This window comes from Camelus bactrianus, chromosome 8 (genome assembly GCF_048773025.1).
Source record: "Camelus bactrianus isolate YW-2024 breed Bactrian camel chromosome 8, ASM4877302v1, whole genome shotgun sequence".
Lineage (NCBI taxonomy): Eukaryota > Metazoa > Chordata > Mammalia > Artiodactyla > Camelidae > Camelus > Camelus bactrianus.
In genome coordinates, this window is record NC_133546.1 from 28,495,381 (window position 1) to 28,512,849 (window position 17,469).

The window sequence follows — 17,469 nt, forward strand, 5'->3', positions numbered from 1 at the left end:
CTTCCACATCCTGTATGCAAAATGGGATTAGTTATAACTGCTTTGAGCCTCTGTTGAAATAATGGCCAATGTAATTGATGTTCCTAGGGGTCCCTGGCACATGAAAGGCACTCAGAAAATGGCTACTGTTACCACATACTATTTCTAGAGAGATCAGAAAACACTCAGGACACCAGGCAAATTTTAATGTCAGATAAATAATTTTTCAGTATATTGCATGGGGCATATATTGACTTTATTTTTATTTGCTAAATGTAACAACTCTAATTATTTAATTTGATCTTTAGGACAATCATTGAAGTGGCTATTGTTCACATTTACAGGTGAGGAAACAGACTCAGAACAAGTAAATGATGTGAAATAATCATCAACATGTTAAGCAGTAGAACCTGTTCTATTTAACACAGGTTTGGGATCTGTTGGTTGGTTTGTTTTTTCTCAGAAAGGATGCTCTTTCGTGTCTATACTTTCCTCTCTCTGTACCTTCATCTCACCCCCAAGGTGCTTCCCACAGCCACCTAAACATAGTTGCGCCAGGCATGGACTGTTGGCATGAACAGAGAACAAGGGGTGGCATGGGATTGCTATGCTACCCTGGAGTACACCCCAAAAAAGAAGAACTGCCTTTAAACACAAGAGTTGAGATGAGGTCGATTAAAAAGAAAGATAGGTGCTAAGTCTGCTATTACTCAATAGTAATAGAGCACTGCTGACGTGCAGGCAGTATCTGGGAAGAGTCTACTGTGTATTCCAAGCAGTGAGCTTGCTCAGGGTATATGTGAAGTCGGGGGTCAGGAAGATACCACAGGCAAACCATGAAGATACTCAAGATCAGGAACGAGAAATTTTTGTGTCTTATCTGCCTATTCCCCACCTGCCTCATTTTCGCTGTGCCTTGTTCCTCATAGATTATCATCATCTTCATCAAAGAGTGACTGAAGGAGATAACGTTCAAATGACGTATTGATGTTAGCAAATCATTACAGCTGAGGTTCAGGGTGTCTGTGAGATTGCACTGAGCCAGGTCAGAGTTACAATCGGCATCAGGAGCTGGCCTTACCAGTAATGTATCAGAGGGGATGGGAGAAGAACTTTAAAATCACCTTTAATTATCATCTCTTGGGGACAAGCCAACTTAAAAACATCCTCCATAGACCAGAGATCAAGGAGGATGAATCTCCTGATTCCCATTGTAAGGAAGCTCCAGAAGAAATGGGGTCTCCAGAAAGTATCCTGCCCTGTTTTTTTTTAAGGTCTCTTCAGAAGAACTCTGATTTCTTATTCCTGCCAGCACACCAATTTTTTTTTCTATTGTAACTATATACTTAGAAAAAAAATTTAACACACTAGCACTTATATATGATATTATCTCAAGTGGCTAAACAGGAACTTGCCTGTGGAGAGAAGGGAGTCCTGTGGGCCTTTAAATTACCACAGAGCCCAGGAAGCTGACACTTCTTTTTCTAGAGTGTGTTTTGCTGCCCTTTTCACAACTACTCCCATGGTGCCTTTTTACTGTGCAGTGGTCCTCATTTCTGCCTATTTTAGCTTTTATTTCCATCAAATTTACTTGCAGTGGTGGAGAGGCTGAACTTGGGGTATTATTTTTAATCTGCATGAAAATTCCTTTCCCCCTTTCCATATTTATCAGAGGCTGATTTGGCATCTCCAAGAAGGAAATCACTACACAGTGTAGAAAATGCTTACAGCAGCCCGAAGAGTGACAGACTGACTGGGCCAAAAAAACGTCTGCTTAATGGCAACACCTGTTATCTCAGCTCATTTCTACACACCTAGCCTGGAAATACCTGCCATGAAATGTCAATTGTTTACTCTGTAATAAATCTGCAAATTGCTTAGCTCAGGGACCAGAGTCTCCTTAAAGTAGCATTTCTCAAATTGTGAGCCGTGGACCACCTGCAACAGACTCACCTGAGGTCCTTATTGGAAAGGCCAATTTCTGGGCCCTACTGCAGACCTATTTCTGAATCAAAATCTGTAATTGACAACAATGAGTCTTTAAAACCTTGCCTTAGAGAATGTATCAATGTGACCAGAATTGAACTTTATGACTTATTTCCTCAATTGATCAGCTAGTATGGCGTGGGCTAATAACTGCCCATGACTTCATCACTTCCCTGCATCCTCTCTGGCCCACGCACCTGGGTCAAGGATGGATGAGGGAGCTGCATACTTGACAGCATCTGAGAGGAACACTGGGCAGCACTGAGGACCCAGGCTGGGTGAGTCCAGCAGTCTGTGCACCAACCAATCTGCGTGGTACCGTGGCTTCTCTATAACAGGTTCAATACCTGTGGGACCCTCAGACTGAGGCAGCCTCCACATGCTTTACATCTGCAGAGAGAGACAAAAAGGCATAATTCCACACACACAGACACAAACAAGAATGACAGAAAATTATTTAAAAAGTAACTTAAACATGAATATATATGCTAATACATTGCAACTACAAATCGAACATCCTGTGGTTTTTCTATTAACTTTCAATCCCTCCTCATTGGGAATCAGTAAAATCATTAGCCAGACACAGTTCAAGGAATTATCCTTTTCCTGGTCTGGTCTGGACTTTTTTCTTCCACTGGCACCCGGTACCCGGCTCGTCTTCTGTTTCAGGCTGGCCTTGTTGGAATGGTCATTTCCTCATTATATGACACAATGCCAGCAGCCCAGCATTTCCAGGCTTCCTATAACAGCTCAATACACTGAAACTGCTCAAATGAATTTCTGCTCTGTCTCACTCTCTAATTACACAGAATTAAAGTGGTTCCCTTGGTGTCCGGATCTCTCTGAAAAAGCCTGTCCTCAGAGGAAAATGCATAGTTTGCAGTCTGCCCCGCAGCTCTGAGCCTCCTGTGGGTTGCCTGTCACTGGCTCAGGAGGGCCGCATGTCTCCTAGTCCGGCAGGTGAGAAGACCTTTGAACTGAGCTCCCCTCCGTTCCCTTGGAAATATTCCCTATCTGCACAGAAACCCTTGCATTGTATCATATTTCTTGTGACCTACACTCTCAAAGTCACCGGAGGTGCTCCTGCTTCTAGCCATGTGGGCTGTCCTGCGGGGCCTGCATGACCCTCCCAGCCTGTCTGCAGGTGGGAGATAAAGTGACCTCTCCCTCCACAGGGGCGTGGCCTTTCTGCAGAGCTCCCCAATGGGGACATAGGAGTTGGAGAAGCAGGAGTTCATGGGAAGCTTCTTTGTCTAGTGGATGTTCTGCCTTCCTGGAGCAGCCCAGGAGCTGAGGCATAGGTTCATCCCTTACCTGCAGAGAAGATCCTGCTCCTGTTTGCTATGTGGAAAGAACTCATAGTCCCAGGTATTAGTAATAGGAAATCTGGATGCCAAGGAAGAGGCGAAAGTGTTGGAGGTGCCTTCCCCCACCTCTTGAGAATGAGGGCAGTTAAGTGACCCCACAGGTCCAAATGGAAATAATCATGTGGGTGGGGAGAACTAAAATTTTCATCAAAAATTAAGCCATTGTTGTAATCAGGTAATAAAAATAACACAATGAGTACAAACACAGACTCTGACTGGGTACGTTATTAGTATTGATGGGTTTATAATGAAGTCCTGCAAGGCAGGAAGTTGAATTTTAAGCTGTTCTTGGATTTTGTTCAAATTCCATTTTCAAAAGGATAACGTGCTAGCTATAATTTTTTAAATTACTCCAGAAAACTAGCCTTTCTAAATAACGGTCTATTCCTTAAGGAAAGCATTTTATAATAAAAGGCAATAAAGATCTATAATTGCATGAAATGAGAATTTTCTAGTCAATTTGGGCAGAAAAACTGAATCAAGTCAGAAAATCTGTGCTGCAAATCTTTGATTTTCCAACTAAATAAAGCAGCAGTAGAGATGTCTACACTTTTTGGGTTTTTTTTTTTTTTTTTTTTTTCTTTTTACTGGAATTATTTTAATGATACACGTAGAGACCTGAATTATCAAAACAGAAACTTAATTTACTAGAATAACCTTCCTCATGGGAAGAGCAAAAGTATTCTCCCTATGATTTTTTTTAAAATGAATTTAACTGCAGAAATCTGACTTCCTTTAAGCAGAAAACAAAGACATATGTTAGAGAGACAATGGATCCGAGATATTCATTTATTCACTTGATAGATATTTATTTGACCAGGAGCTGAACTAGCCAACACATGCAAAGGATATTCCTTTTCTTTAGTCTTTTGAGTCAAGCACCCATACGTGCTAGCAGAAACATTTCCAGAGATGAAAATGTTTATAAAGTAAAATTAAATTTCCCTCCCATCTCATCCCAAATGGGTGTTAATAACACTTTGTTAATCCCACTAACAATTTCAAGTGATTTCTTTTATATTTCTTTTGTTTAAATAATCATATGCATCTACATTTATCATTTATATGTATATCATGTATATGATATGTATATGAATATCATTTATACTATACATATTATAAACTATAGTATGTATATATACATTTATTCTGTAACTTTTCTCACTTTATTATATATTCATATAAGTCTAAGACAAGATACAGAAATATATCTCATTATTTTACTTGGTAAAATACTTTTACTTGACTACACGGTATTCTGTAGACTTAAATTCCATTGTTTAAAAAACTTAATCACTACCTTGTTGATAGACCTTCGATTTTTCTCTAGTTTATGTAAATAAGAAAATTGCCATAGTAAACATTCTTTAGCATATATATTTATATGCAAATAATTTTTTCTGTTGAATATATTCTCCAAAGTGTACATTGCTATGGTAAAGATAGATGCATTTTCAATTTTAATAAAAATGACAGATAACTTTTGTACAAATTATGGCAATTTACAATCATGCCGACAATGCATGTGAGTTCCTCATAACCTAGCGAGCACTTTATATTATCATTTTTAATTTTAGACTCTAACAGTTAGACATGGTAGCATATTTTTATTTTGATTTGTATTTCCCAGATGACAGAGGTTCATACACTCATCAGACATTGCCCTTTCTCTTCTGTGGACTGCCTGTTGTTATCTTCAGGCCATTTTTCTATTGGATCGTTTTTAAGTTGCCTGCACATTTGCTAGAAGCTCTTTGAAATATAATGCTTTACTAAGTTTATTGCAAACATTTTTTCCCGGTTTATTTGATTGTTTGACTTTTGATTTTTTTAATGTCTTCCTTTGCCATACTGAAGCTTTTAACTTCCATGTAAGAAATTCTGTCCAATTTTATTATTTACTCTCTTTTCTAAGAAGTTTACCCCCGTACAGCCTCCACCCCCAAAGATACACAGATATTCTCTGCCTTTTGTCTCCTTTACAGCTGTAGGTTCCTATGACGTCTTTTGTAACCAGCCTGTGGCTATTTTTTCCCCCAAACCCCTTTCTATGTGCTCCTACATTCTCTCTTCCTATGTTTCATTCTTTTAAGTCGCACTGGATCTTGTGTGGGGGAGGGGTTGGGTTTTTTGTTTGTTTTTGTTTTTTTTTTTGTTCGCAGACTTTATGTGGTCTGTCGAAGAAGAAAACAAAATGGGGACATTATTAGCAGGGCACTTTCATTTTATACAAGCACTAGAGAAAGAATGTACATCGTGCAGGAAGGGCAAATACATGACACAGGGCCCCATCACTTATCACCTCTGCCACACACACCTGCTCCCACATGTTGAAAGTTTATAGCATTCCCGTACACCATGGGCATGGCCTTTCTATCCTGCCCAATAAAGCACCAGTAGCAGATGGCATTTCTCAAAGATGGCCACAACTATATCTCCCATCCCACGTGCTTTCTAGAACCTTGTTGCCTGCCCCCATCAAGAGGTGGAGTCTAATTTCCCTCCTCTCAAGTCTGGGCAGGTTTGTGGCTCACTTGTAATCAACAAGAACATAGCAGAAGCAATTCTGCTGGTCTTCCAAGGTTAAGTCGTGAAAGATGATGCAGCTTCTGCCTTCTTTACTGAAATACTCACTCATGAAGGTGCAACACGTGTCCTTGAAGTCTTCAGCCATTCAATTACCCTGAGATCACCATGCTGTGAGGAAGCCTTGCAGAGAGACCACATTTATATAAAGAGAAAGAGAAACATGCTCTGTCAGTCTCCCAGCCGGGGTGCACATAGGTATGTTACCATACAAAAAGCTAACACTGTAAACTTAACCACTGAGGCCATGTTAACTGTCATACAGCTGAGAGCCAGCCTCACCTCCATGCTGCCTTCTTTTCCTCCCCATTTACACCTGGATGCAATTCTTACTGCCTTTCTCTCTCTTCTCACAGGGCTTATTTCAATTCACATCATTTGAAGACAGGACATTGCTTCTTGCCTTCTGTCATATTCTTTCTAGCAATGTTTATGTTGCCACCTTGAGACAGGAAGGAAGGGAGCAGGAAATGGCCATTAGAGGAATGACACAGCAATTAGCACCAAGATGGTGGAGAATTCAACTCCCAGTAGATCTCGAGGCCCAAGATGGCGGGAGATCTGACTTCCAGTAGACTTTGAGCTTTATTATACCCTTGTTGTAATATATTAGCATGGTAAATGGCACCCCCACAGGCACCATGACAGTTCCAAGGCTGGCCATAAAAGGTCAAAAAGAGAGCAGTGGCACAGTTCCTGGAAATCTCAGCCCCGTCCCCAAAATAGTTGAAATAACCCTATAACTTGTTAGCATATGAAGATACCGAGCCCATGAAAACTAACAGCTCTGTACCTAATGGTCACTTTCTCTCTTGCCTTCTGAGGCGGCCCACACTCTGTCTATGGAGTGTGTATCTACTTTTACTTTAAACTAAACACCCAACCCCACACCTCGAGGAGGTCTTTTTTCTTGCCTTCTGTGGTGGCCCGCACTCTGTCTCTGAAGTGTGTAAATCTACTTTTGCTTTAACCACCCCCACGCCTCGTGGCCTCCCTGGCCTTCTGGAATGGCCTACACTCAGTCTGTGGAGTGTGTAGCTCTCTGAATAAATTTACTTTTCCTCAATTATGGCTTGCTCTTGAATTCTTTCCTGTGCGAGGCCAAGGACCCTCACTTGGCGGGGCACATCCCAGGGGCTAGACCAAGACCTGGGACATGGCCCTCCTCTCGAACTCCATTTTCCTGTACAGTCTCTCCATCCCTCTTTCTTACCTTCTGTCATTTCTTCCAAGCAATGTTTATTGTTGTTCTTTTGATTTCTTCTCAAGGAATTCAGGAAGTAAAACAGGCAAAGGCTGGACACAGGCAGGAACTCGGGAGGGATGGATGGCAAAGGCCCTTGTCCTTCTTGATTTGGAGAAGAGACGGTGACTCATTGAATGGGTTCACTGACCTCTCCCTTCAGTAACTGCTGTGTGCTGCTTCCATGTCTGCTACACATTCCAGAAGGCCAAGTTAGAAAAACACTATTGGTTTTCCTGCTGTCATTGTCCTATTGTCACCATAGCGACAGATGTTATGTGATATCAGCTGCTTTATTGTGAAAACAATGTAGATTGAAAACTGGCCTTGGGGAAGTTGCAAAGAACAGGAGATTCAATTCTGATATATCATCTTGTGGATTTTCTTTTCTATGTTAGCTTTTCTTTTATATATACTTTATTGCAAGACAATAATATAAAATAAAAAGTCAAAGGGTCATCTTTTGAATTTTTTCAGTGGTTACTCAATTCAACAGTGTAAGAACAGGTCTTGATGGGAGCCTTGAAAACAAAATTAAGTATGTGCCAATCCAAAGAAGTTCAAAGCAGCCAAAGAAACCATATTGGTCAATGTGCTGTGTACTGAACATTAGCTGGGGTAATTTTATTCTTCTGAACATTAAATTCTATTTCTGGACCAAAGTTAGGAATGAAAACACAGACATTTGGAATCTGACACCATCCCATTAACTAGTTAGAGCCCTGATTCGTCATAAATGAGACCGTTCAGAATCCAAATGGCTGCCAATAAATCAAACTAAATAATGGCACAATCAGCCTTCTAATCCCCAAAAGATACATACATATCCAGACGAGAATAATACAATGAGGTGAGAAGAAAGGAATAAAAAATCTGTGTTATCATCACCAATTAGTGCCAACAGTGAATTCAGGAGGCCTGTTACCTGTTCCTGCAAGCGGCCGGGTGTGTCATTCATTGAATAAGCCATCAAGTTCAGGGGGACTTTGGATGAGATTTGATTTCGAAGACACACAAAAAATTCCTGGTCTTTTGTATGAGATTATCCAGGAAGGAATCAGGAATGAGACAAAAAAAAGTTTATACCATCTGGAAACCCTAGAAATTAGAATAAAATAATTCGATGGTAGGTAGACATAAGTGTAGTTTCATTTTTTAATCATGTTGTTTCAACCACCAATTGAAATATAGGTATATTGCAAAGACAAATTTGTGAACTTCTTTAAAAAGGCATGAGTATCCAGTTGAGTACTCATACCATCTATTTCCTTGATGCTAAGTATCAACATATATGGTAATTCTAGAGACAAATTTTTAATCAGAAATCAGAAAATTGTGAAAACCATAGAATGAGATCTAATGAATCTTAAGGAAAGGTATGACTACATTTATATATTTATGATTTTAAATCTGACTAAGGAGGCTTTCTGGGACTGTAAGGCATTGGTACCAAAACCCCCAAAACCTGGATTCAAATCTTGAATCTGCTTCTTACTAGCTATGTGATTCAGATAAATTCCTTAACCTCTAAACTTCAGTTTCTTTATCTTATCAACTGGAAAAAAAATGCACAGCCTAAAAGTTGAGAATTATGTTTTATTCGGTGGATTTTCTGAGGACTTCAAGCCCAGGAGACTGCTTCTCAGATAGCTCTGAGGGACTGCACTGAAGATGTAAGGGTGGAGCCAGGACACATAGGAATTTTTGCAACAAAGACCAAGTAGTCAGAATATTAAAGGATTACTGCTAATTAAAGAAAACCAGATATCTCAAGTTAAGGAATTTAGCGCTTTTCTATGTATGGGAAGATGCAAGACTCTGGGCTCACTGAAATCATTCCTTCGATATGCACCTTAGCTGTCTAGGACCAGTATCCTGTACTTTCCCATCCTGAGTCCCTTGTGGCGCACTGTTGGGGGTTGTGCAGTGGCTGAGGGCTTGGCAGCTGGCAGCCCATTTGTCTCCATCCTGAGTTCCCTCAGGGCTCACCTTCAGGGCAGCTGTAGGGCTGGATGGCTGCAACATCCTTTGTTCACTAATACGGCAGGCAACATTTTTCATTCACAATCTATAATATCCACTTCACAAAGCATTATGAGGATTAAATGAGAGAATGCAGGAAAAGAGTTTTTCAACTCCTGGGACACAGAACTGTTCTTTTAACACTTTTATCATAGTATAATTCCTGTTACAGTAAACTACACTATTGTACACTATTTCAGGTGTACAATTCAATGAATTTTGATAGATGTGTACACCAATGAAGCCACCACTACAATCAAGATAGCTAACATTTCCATCACTCCCCAAGAGATGCAACTTTCAAACTCCTGATTTATCCCTCCCACCCCCTTTACCCTCTGATAAGTATAATTTTGTCCTCTGTTTGTGAGTCTGTTTCTGTTTTGTAGATAAGTTCATTTGTGTCCTTTTTTTTAGATTCCACATATAAGCAATATCATGTGGTAGTTTTCCTTCTCTTCACAGAATTATTATTATTACTATGACTGGCATTCAGCTGTACAGTCCACCTGACAAATTTAACAATCTTTTTCACAATTTAGCAGTTTATAACCAATAATTAATGTACATTTTAAAGCTAACTTTGTTAGTGTTGGTTTTTAACTAGTATAAAAGATATATTCATGGGGCTTCACATTCACACTGATGCCAAGCCAAGCTTGAAATCTATATATTTCATCATCCAGTATTTCTGACCAGGTTTAGAAGTTGTCATAGAAAATACTTAAATCTGAAAAGAATTTCCCTAGAGAGTGTGCAGTAATCTGCAATATCATAATAAAATAGCCTAAGAAGCAAAGAGAAGAAAGGAAATCCCAAAATAAGCCCATGTGCATAAAATACTTATTTCCATGATAAATGTTAGACCTACATTTGCAGTATCACATGAAAAGAATATAAATGTCGACTTATTTGGAAACCAAGTTGCCTAGGATTTAGATCAACAAGTTAATGTCATCGGTAAATGCTCCTTCAGCAATCTCAGGCAGAAGAAGAGTAATTGGGAAATAGTGAAGTATTATACAATTATATTACATTTCTTTAATCAAGTGGAATTGACAGATAACTATTTATCCCTGAAACTGGTTTCTGAGAAATGAGAAGAACACTGGGAACATGCAGAAAAGTCAAATTCGCTTTGGTTAAGAGCGTTTCAAAAGGCAGGGTACCTCTATTCAGAAAGCTCGGGCACTTCTACCCTGAGCCTCGCTATTTCAGAAACACAACCTGCAGTATCTGAAGTAATACTGAAAGCGAGCAGGACCCTGCAAGGCCCTCCAGGGTAACAAGGTCCCTCTGTGTTCCCTGCTTCTTGTTTGTAGAAAATGGCTTTAGTCTCCTAGGCATTCTGTGAATTCCAAAAAAGCCAAGTCAAGCAGTTATTAATTAGGGAAGTGAAGGAATGCAGAAATAAAGGAAAAGCAGTTTGAGCAAGAAAAGTAATGACAATAGTTCAGCAATAAAACAGAATCCTAGTTTCTTCTCAAAGCATATACATAGCACTCTGACAACTTGTCTTCAAGTTATTCTGCAGGAACAAAGACCCCTACCCAGATGGAGGATGGTGACTACATGACTCCAGACTGATTGGAACCAGAAGGTTGATGATTGAGATTCCTGAAACACCATCCTGTTAACTCATCACCAACCAATCAGAAGAAAGTCATGCACCCTGCAGCCCTCATCCCGGATGTTGCCTTTAAAAACGCTTCCCTGAAAGCCATCGGGGAGTTTGGATCTTTTGAGCATGAGCTGCCTGTTCTCCTTGCTGGGTCCTGCAATAAACACTGTACTTCCCTTCACTACAACCCAGTGTCAATAACTTGGCTTTGCTGCTTGGCAGGGGAGTGGATCAAAGTTCAATTTGGTAACAACATGATTTGGAAACAATGGATCTCAGACCTTTTAACTATTACTGCTTTCTACTGAGTTCCCTGAATGTCCTCCAGATCAAACCTTCCACTCACAAGAAAACACCTTTGGTATTTTCTTCTGACTGTCACATCAGATCTTAAAAGGCTGCAGAGAAGACATTTGGGGAAGAGCCTGGAGATGATGGTCTGTCTCTGGTTCTTGTTACTCAAGATGCTTCACTGCCTCCACAGGTCACTGTGTGGGGACACTTCTTCCCCTGCTGGCACTGACCTAGAGTGCCATTCTGTGACTCCCCAGGACTCTTGACCACACCCTCTCAGCCACAGTCCTCGTCTCCACCTCCCCAGCCAGAAAAGGACCATTTAGCTTCCATTTACCACTTCACACTTGTTTTCTCTGTGTCCAGAAGGGCAGTGAAGTGTAAGGCAACCATGAAATTAAGTAATTGTCCGGCTGTCTAGGGTTAAGTTAAATCTGATGTCTGATGGAGAAGAAAACATACTCAAGGCACTTGTTTTGAAATAAGCCATCTCTGTTTCTCATCTCATCTCACTTCTCTCACAGAGGCAAATCCTGCTCTTACCTAATCCAGGACAAATAATTCTGTTTCCAACACTCTTAGGGTACAAACTCATTATATATAATCCCAAGTGCTACCCCTACCCAAGTGCTGGGCTGGAACACTGGGCTGGTCTTAGTAAGGGAAGTGAGAAATGATGCATCAGGCACATTCCTGAGAATGCTGAACTTCAAGGAAAATGGATTTCCTCAAAAAATAAAATAAAATCAGGCAGAGAATCTCAGGAAAAATCATACTGTGCCCCCTTTCTTCAGTTAAAATGGTTTCATGGGAATTTAGGTATGCAGAGTACTTGCAACTGGAGTTCGAAAAAGTATGAGTTGTACAGCTTAATGCATGTTTATTCACTGACCCAATCTGTTCATTGTATTAAAGCTACACTCAGGTGTCCTAAAACTGTATTTTATAGTTGGTGGAAAACTCAATCCTTTAAATTCCCTTTGTCATTGAAGCCTTACTCTAGACTCAGTTTTAATTTCTGACCAGACCTGTCTTTTTGTCTTGAAAGATTTCAATTAGAAATAAATCCTTAGTATTTCAGACTGGAGGTCTGACCCTTTGGCCTAAGAGGATATTCTTTTTTTCAATCTTTTTTTTTTTATTGAAATATAGTCAGCTTACAGTGTATCAATTTCTGGTGTACAGCATAATGTTTCAGTCATACATATGCATACATATATTTGTTTTCATATTCTTTTTCATTATAGGTTGCTATAAGGTATTGAATACAGTTCCCTGTGTTATACAGTAGAAATTTGTTATCTATTTTATATAGTAGTTAGTATCTGCAAATCTCAAACTCCCAATTTATCCCTTCCCACCCCATTTCCTCCCTGGTAACCATGTTTGTTTTCTATGTCTATGAGTCTGTTTCTGTTTAGTAAATAAGTTCATTTGTGTCTTTTCTTCAGATTCCACATATAAGTGTTATCATATGGTATTTTTCTTTCTCTTTCTGGCTTATTTCACTTAGAATGACTATCTCCAGGTCCATCCATGTTGCAGCAAGTGGCATTTTATTCTTTTTTGTGGCTGAGTAGTATTCCATTATATATATGGAAGAATTAAAAAATCTCCTAGTAAGTTCCCCAGCCTTGAGGCTTCCAGATTCCACAAGGCCCTTCCAGTTTTATGTTCATGAGAGAGGAGGAATAGCCTTAGGGGTCCTCACCCAATGGCTGGGTCCTACCCAACAGCCTATGGGATACAAGCCCATGGGATGTATGTATGTGTATATATACACACACACACACACACACACACACATACATACATATATATACATATATATGTATACATATACACATACATATATATTCACACACATATACATACATACATACACACGCACACACACACCTGTATATATACCACATCTTTATCCAGCCATCTGTCAATAGACATTTAAGTTGTTTCCATGTCTTGGCTATTGTAAATAGTGCTGCTATGAACATGGGGTGCATGTATCTTTTCAAATCAGAGTTTTCTTCATCTTTTCCGGATATATGCCCAGGAGTGGGATTGCTGGATCATATGGTAAGTCTATTTTAGTTTTTTAACTCCACAGTGGCTGCACAAAACTACATTCCCACTAACTATGTAGGGGGGTTCTCTTTTCTCCACACCCTCTCCAGCATTTATTATTTGTGGACCTTTTATTGAAGGCCATTCTGACTAGTGTGAGGTAATACCTCATTGTAGTTTTGACTTGCATTTCTCTGATAGTGATATTGAGCTTTTTTTTCATGTGCCCATTGGCCACTTGTATGTCTTCATAAAAGAGGATATTCTTGAGCAAATTTGCAAGAAAACCTTTTTCACAACACCCTAAACCTGTGCCAAAGTGGTCTGGCTCAGAGGGAAAAAGGTCTGGTAAACATCCCCCAGCATCTGGAGATTTGAGCATAGAGGTTAATGACTTTGGTGACCCTTTGGTTGTTGTTCACCTTAATGGTTATGAAAGCGTGGAACATGTTTAAGAACTCAAAACAGCTAAGTGCTTTCAGCGGAAATTCAGTAAACACAAAAAGAAGAATAACACTCAGTTCCTGGAACAGCATAACAGGGATTTCCCCCCCCCTCCCAAACACAGGTCTGACATCAGGTTAGCAGTTTGGTGAGATGGGAGCAGAGCTCCCTGGATTCTCTGAGTTGTCAGCCAGTCCCTGCTCACCTTCTCCTCTTCTCTCTGCCTGGCCCCCACCTCCCTGGGGAATCCCAGAGACTGGGGCAAAGGCTGCCTAATCTACCATCGGGCTCTTAGGCTTGTTCATGTTCAACCTTGAGTATATCAACAAGTTTACACTAGTTAACATATACATATTTCTCTCTCAACTTGAGATCACTCTGGGCCTAAATGGAAAGCTGTGAGGTATTCAAGACAAAGCGTCCATGCTTTCACTCTATTAGAAATTCTTCAGTAGCAAGAAGACCATGCATTTAACTTCTTTCTGGAAGCACTGGATTCTCCTCCCTGCATCTCTCCCACCCCCTCCTCCGAGTCCCTTGAGCCCTAAATAGATTTCCAGCAACCCACTCTTTGTCTGGATTTAGTGACATCTCTCATTAAATATTAAAGTGAATATTCATAAAGCACTGAAAGTTTGTAAAACTAGTAGTAGTGACAGCAGCATTATAGAACTTGTTCTCACAGTTAACTCTAAGAAATTGCAAGTCTAAAGAACTGACATTTTTCTGGGTGTAACTGAATCACTTTGCTGTACACCTGAAACTAACATTGTCAATCAACTACACTTCAATAAAAAAAATTTTTTAAAAGAATTTACATTTTTCATGCTTTGAAAATAGACTTAAGTTTTCAGCGAATAAGATAAAGGGACCTGCCATTTTACATGTACTTCAAAACATATATTTACTAAAAATATTTTTAAATTCACTTAGCTTTCTTTTTTATTTAATTTCAAGAAATAAATTTTAACTTTCTTTATAAAAATAGATTATAGCTGTATGAAGGAAATGACACTGCTGAAATTTAGGTGTTTTCTGGGTTATTTATTTGCACAAGGCCATAGTCAGGTGTTCATAATAAAGATTGTGAATATTTTCCACGCAGAAATTAGCATTGTTATGCTTTATGACATAAAAATGTGTGGCCTTTAATTGGCCATTTATGTTTTGTAGAGCATCCAGATTTGTTTTGTGGGGAGAAAAAAAAAAAAGAAAGAAGAAGGAAGGAGGAAGGGAGAGAGGGTAGGAAAGAATTTGTTTCCATCTGCAAATAATCCCGTTGCCCTCTCTTTACACCACGCAGAACTGGACGGCCATCCAGCATGTTAGTTAGATTAGTTTGGGAATAACTTAAGTGTTGTCAACTCTACTTGGTTGATTCTCAAGTCATACAATCTGCCTTTAATATATAATGCAGCAAATTATTCCCAACTCTGAGTTCTTTTTTCTCAAAATTTTTGTTAAGACTTTTTCATCAGTTCCTCCTTTTTTATTACGTGTATGAGTCACTCTTGTTGAGCGTCATCAGGGAAAAACAGGATCTGAAAAATGAAAGTGGGTATTCTCATATTCTGTTGAAGTATAAACTGGTACAAAATTTCTGGAGGGCAACTGGGCAGTGTCTACAAAAATCTTCCATAATTTTGACCCAGAAATAGCACTTGTACTGTTATAATTCAAAAAAAATACAAAAGTTTAGCCACAAAATATTTAATATAGAATTTTTCCCTAAAGGAATAATTGTGGAAGCATCCTCAATATCCTACCACAGGGGAACACATTGAATAAATTGACTCTAATCCACACAACAGGGTAATATACAATCATTAAAAAGTTATAATGCAAGTGCTTAGTGTTGGAGTATGATTTTCAAAAGGTTTAAAAAAAGTGAACTTGTCAAAGGTTTTATCTAACTCATTCTTTAATGAGGGAAGAGTAAGATGTTAAAACTGGTCCAAAGGGCATTTGAGAAAGTAGGCATTTATGGAGAAATTTAATAAACAAAGGTTCAGATAAAAGATGGATTAGAAGCAAAATTGGTTAATGTCCAAGAGGACAATAAACCATAACCTTTGGGATTATCACTACTCCCCCCCGCCACACACACTCTCTAGTCCACCAACCCAACAGGAATTATTTACAACTCAACACAAATCTACAAGTTATCCTCTGCCTATACAAAGTTGTAAAACAGTCTATCCACGTAATGGAAAATCAAACTTGCAAGCCCAACAATACTCTGGAAAGACACCCACTTTTCTCTTTTACCTATTTCTAAGTTTCAGATGATCTTTCTGGTACTACATTGTAGGGTTGGCATGAGAATTGCGTGTGTTAATACAAAAAAAAGCACATAGAAAAGTGTCTGGTACAACATAATCATTAGCTATCATCATCATCATCATCATCACAGCTGTACTTGTGGACTTTTGTTCATTCACTAAAAATCATTTACTTGTAGAAGGAAAGGAGACAAAGTGAATGACAGAGTAGACGTTTTCTAATGAAACTATACGTGATTTATTGGAAGTTGAGAAAAAAAATCATCACAGGACTAAGCTTTTTCTAAGAGATGGTGTTCAAACATTCTTAAGAAGTGCTGTTTCACTCTATTTGCCTTTAGAACATCGTGGGCTTGGGAGGTGGGAATCAACAAGTTCTAGTGGCAACATTTGAAAGGTCTTGAACATTTGGACCAAGAATGAGACAAACTAGGCTGTGGGAGGCAGGGAGGGGGAGAGCTTTCTAGAACGCATGTTATCAGCAGTAGAGCAAATGAATGTGAAAGCAGCTCAATGGGGGATGATGAATAATTTTCTCTAGTTAGAAATGGCAAATGGAAATTAATTTTATGATGCCCATAATTACTCTTTTAAGATTTATAAAACATTACTTTCACTTGCTTTATTTAACATGCTGCCCCATTTATGTTGTTTTAATAACCTTACAGCATATTGTAACAGCTTTAGTGGTTTCACTTGCATTCTCAATTTCTTCAACTCTGTTTTCCTATAAGGTCTTAGGTTCGTCAGTCATGAATTCTTTTATCACAATGATTCCAACAAACGTCACAGTTTGGCAAGTCTCATTTGTACTTCAGAGTCTGTGCAAGAAGAGATCATAGCCTTAAAATCTGTTTCCCAATTTCAACGATAAGCATTAGTTACAAAAAAATCATGGAGAGTTGGCTAAAAGTTAGGAATGCTATTTACTCCAATTGCTCTTATGTTAGCAAAATACACTCCTAAGAATCTGATCAGAGTTTTGGACCTGCTCCCTGGAATAAATGCACAGCTGCCCATCTGTACAACATTTTGTATATGATTCCAGGAGAGCTATTGAGCCACTGAAACCCTTCTGTGGATCAGTGAGCTTATATTAAGAGCTGCTGTTTTAATTTTGTTTGTTTAGCCTTTTATTATAAAGAATTTCACACATCCACAAGAGTAGAAAAGAATAGACAGAATAGTATAATGAACCTTCTTGTGCACATCACCCAACCTCAACAACCATTTGTCCCAGGCCAATTCTGTGCTGCTTCTGTCTTAATCTGTATTTAAATCAAGCTAGACCATCAGGTAACCCTACATCCGAGATACATGATTGGCCCCTTCTCTGCTTTCACCATACGACCGCTGGGCATGAATATAACTTACAAATGCCTTGATGAATACTCGAAGTGACCTTTAGAAAAAATTTGCTTTTGTACTTCTTATAAATTTATGTTGAGGAAGTTATCTACTCTATACCACCTCACTGCTCCCCAGAGCTCATTACTAGGACAGTCTGCACTTTTCTTAAACTACTTCTCTGGTATTATTTTGTGAATGTTATGAAATCTGTCAAGTTTTTTGGTGGGTACT

The 17,469-nt window shown here is 39.1% G+C and overlaps 1 long non-coding RNA gene across 1 annotated transcript; it reads right to left on the reverse strand.

The window, feature by feature from the left end:
- Positions 1 to 224: 224 nt before the first annotated feature.
- On the reverse strand, positions 225 to 7,346 carry LOC123619788 (uncharacterized). Its single transcript, XR_006728468.2, has 4 exons — positions 7,132 to 7,346; positions 6,201 to 6,360; positions 5,967 to 6,041; positions 225 to 2,355 (listed from the first exon to the last, which is right to left on the reverse strand). It is a non-coding gene; the product is annotated as an uncharacterized LOC123619788 (long non-coding RNA).
- Between the last annotated feature and the right edge of the window lie 10,123 nt (positions 7,347 to 17,469).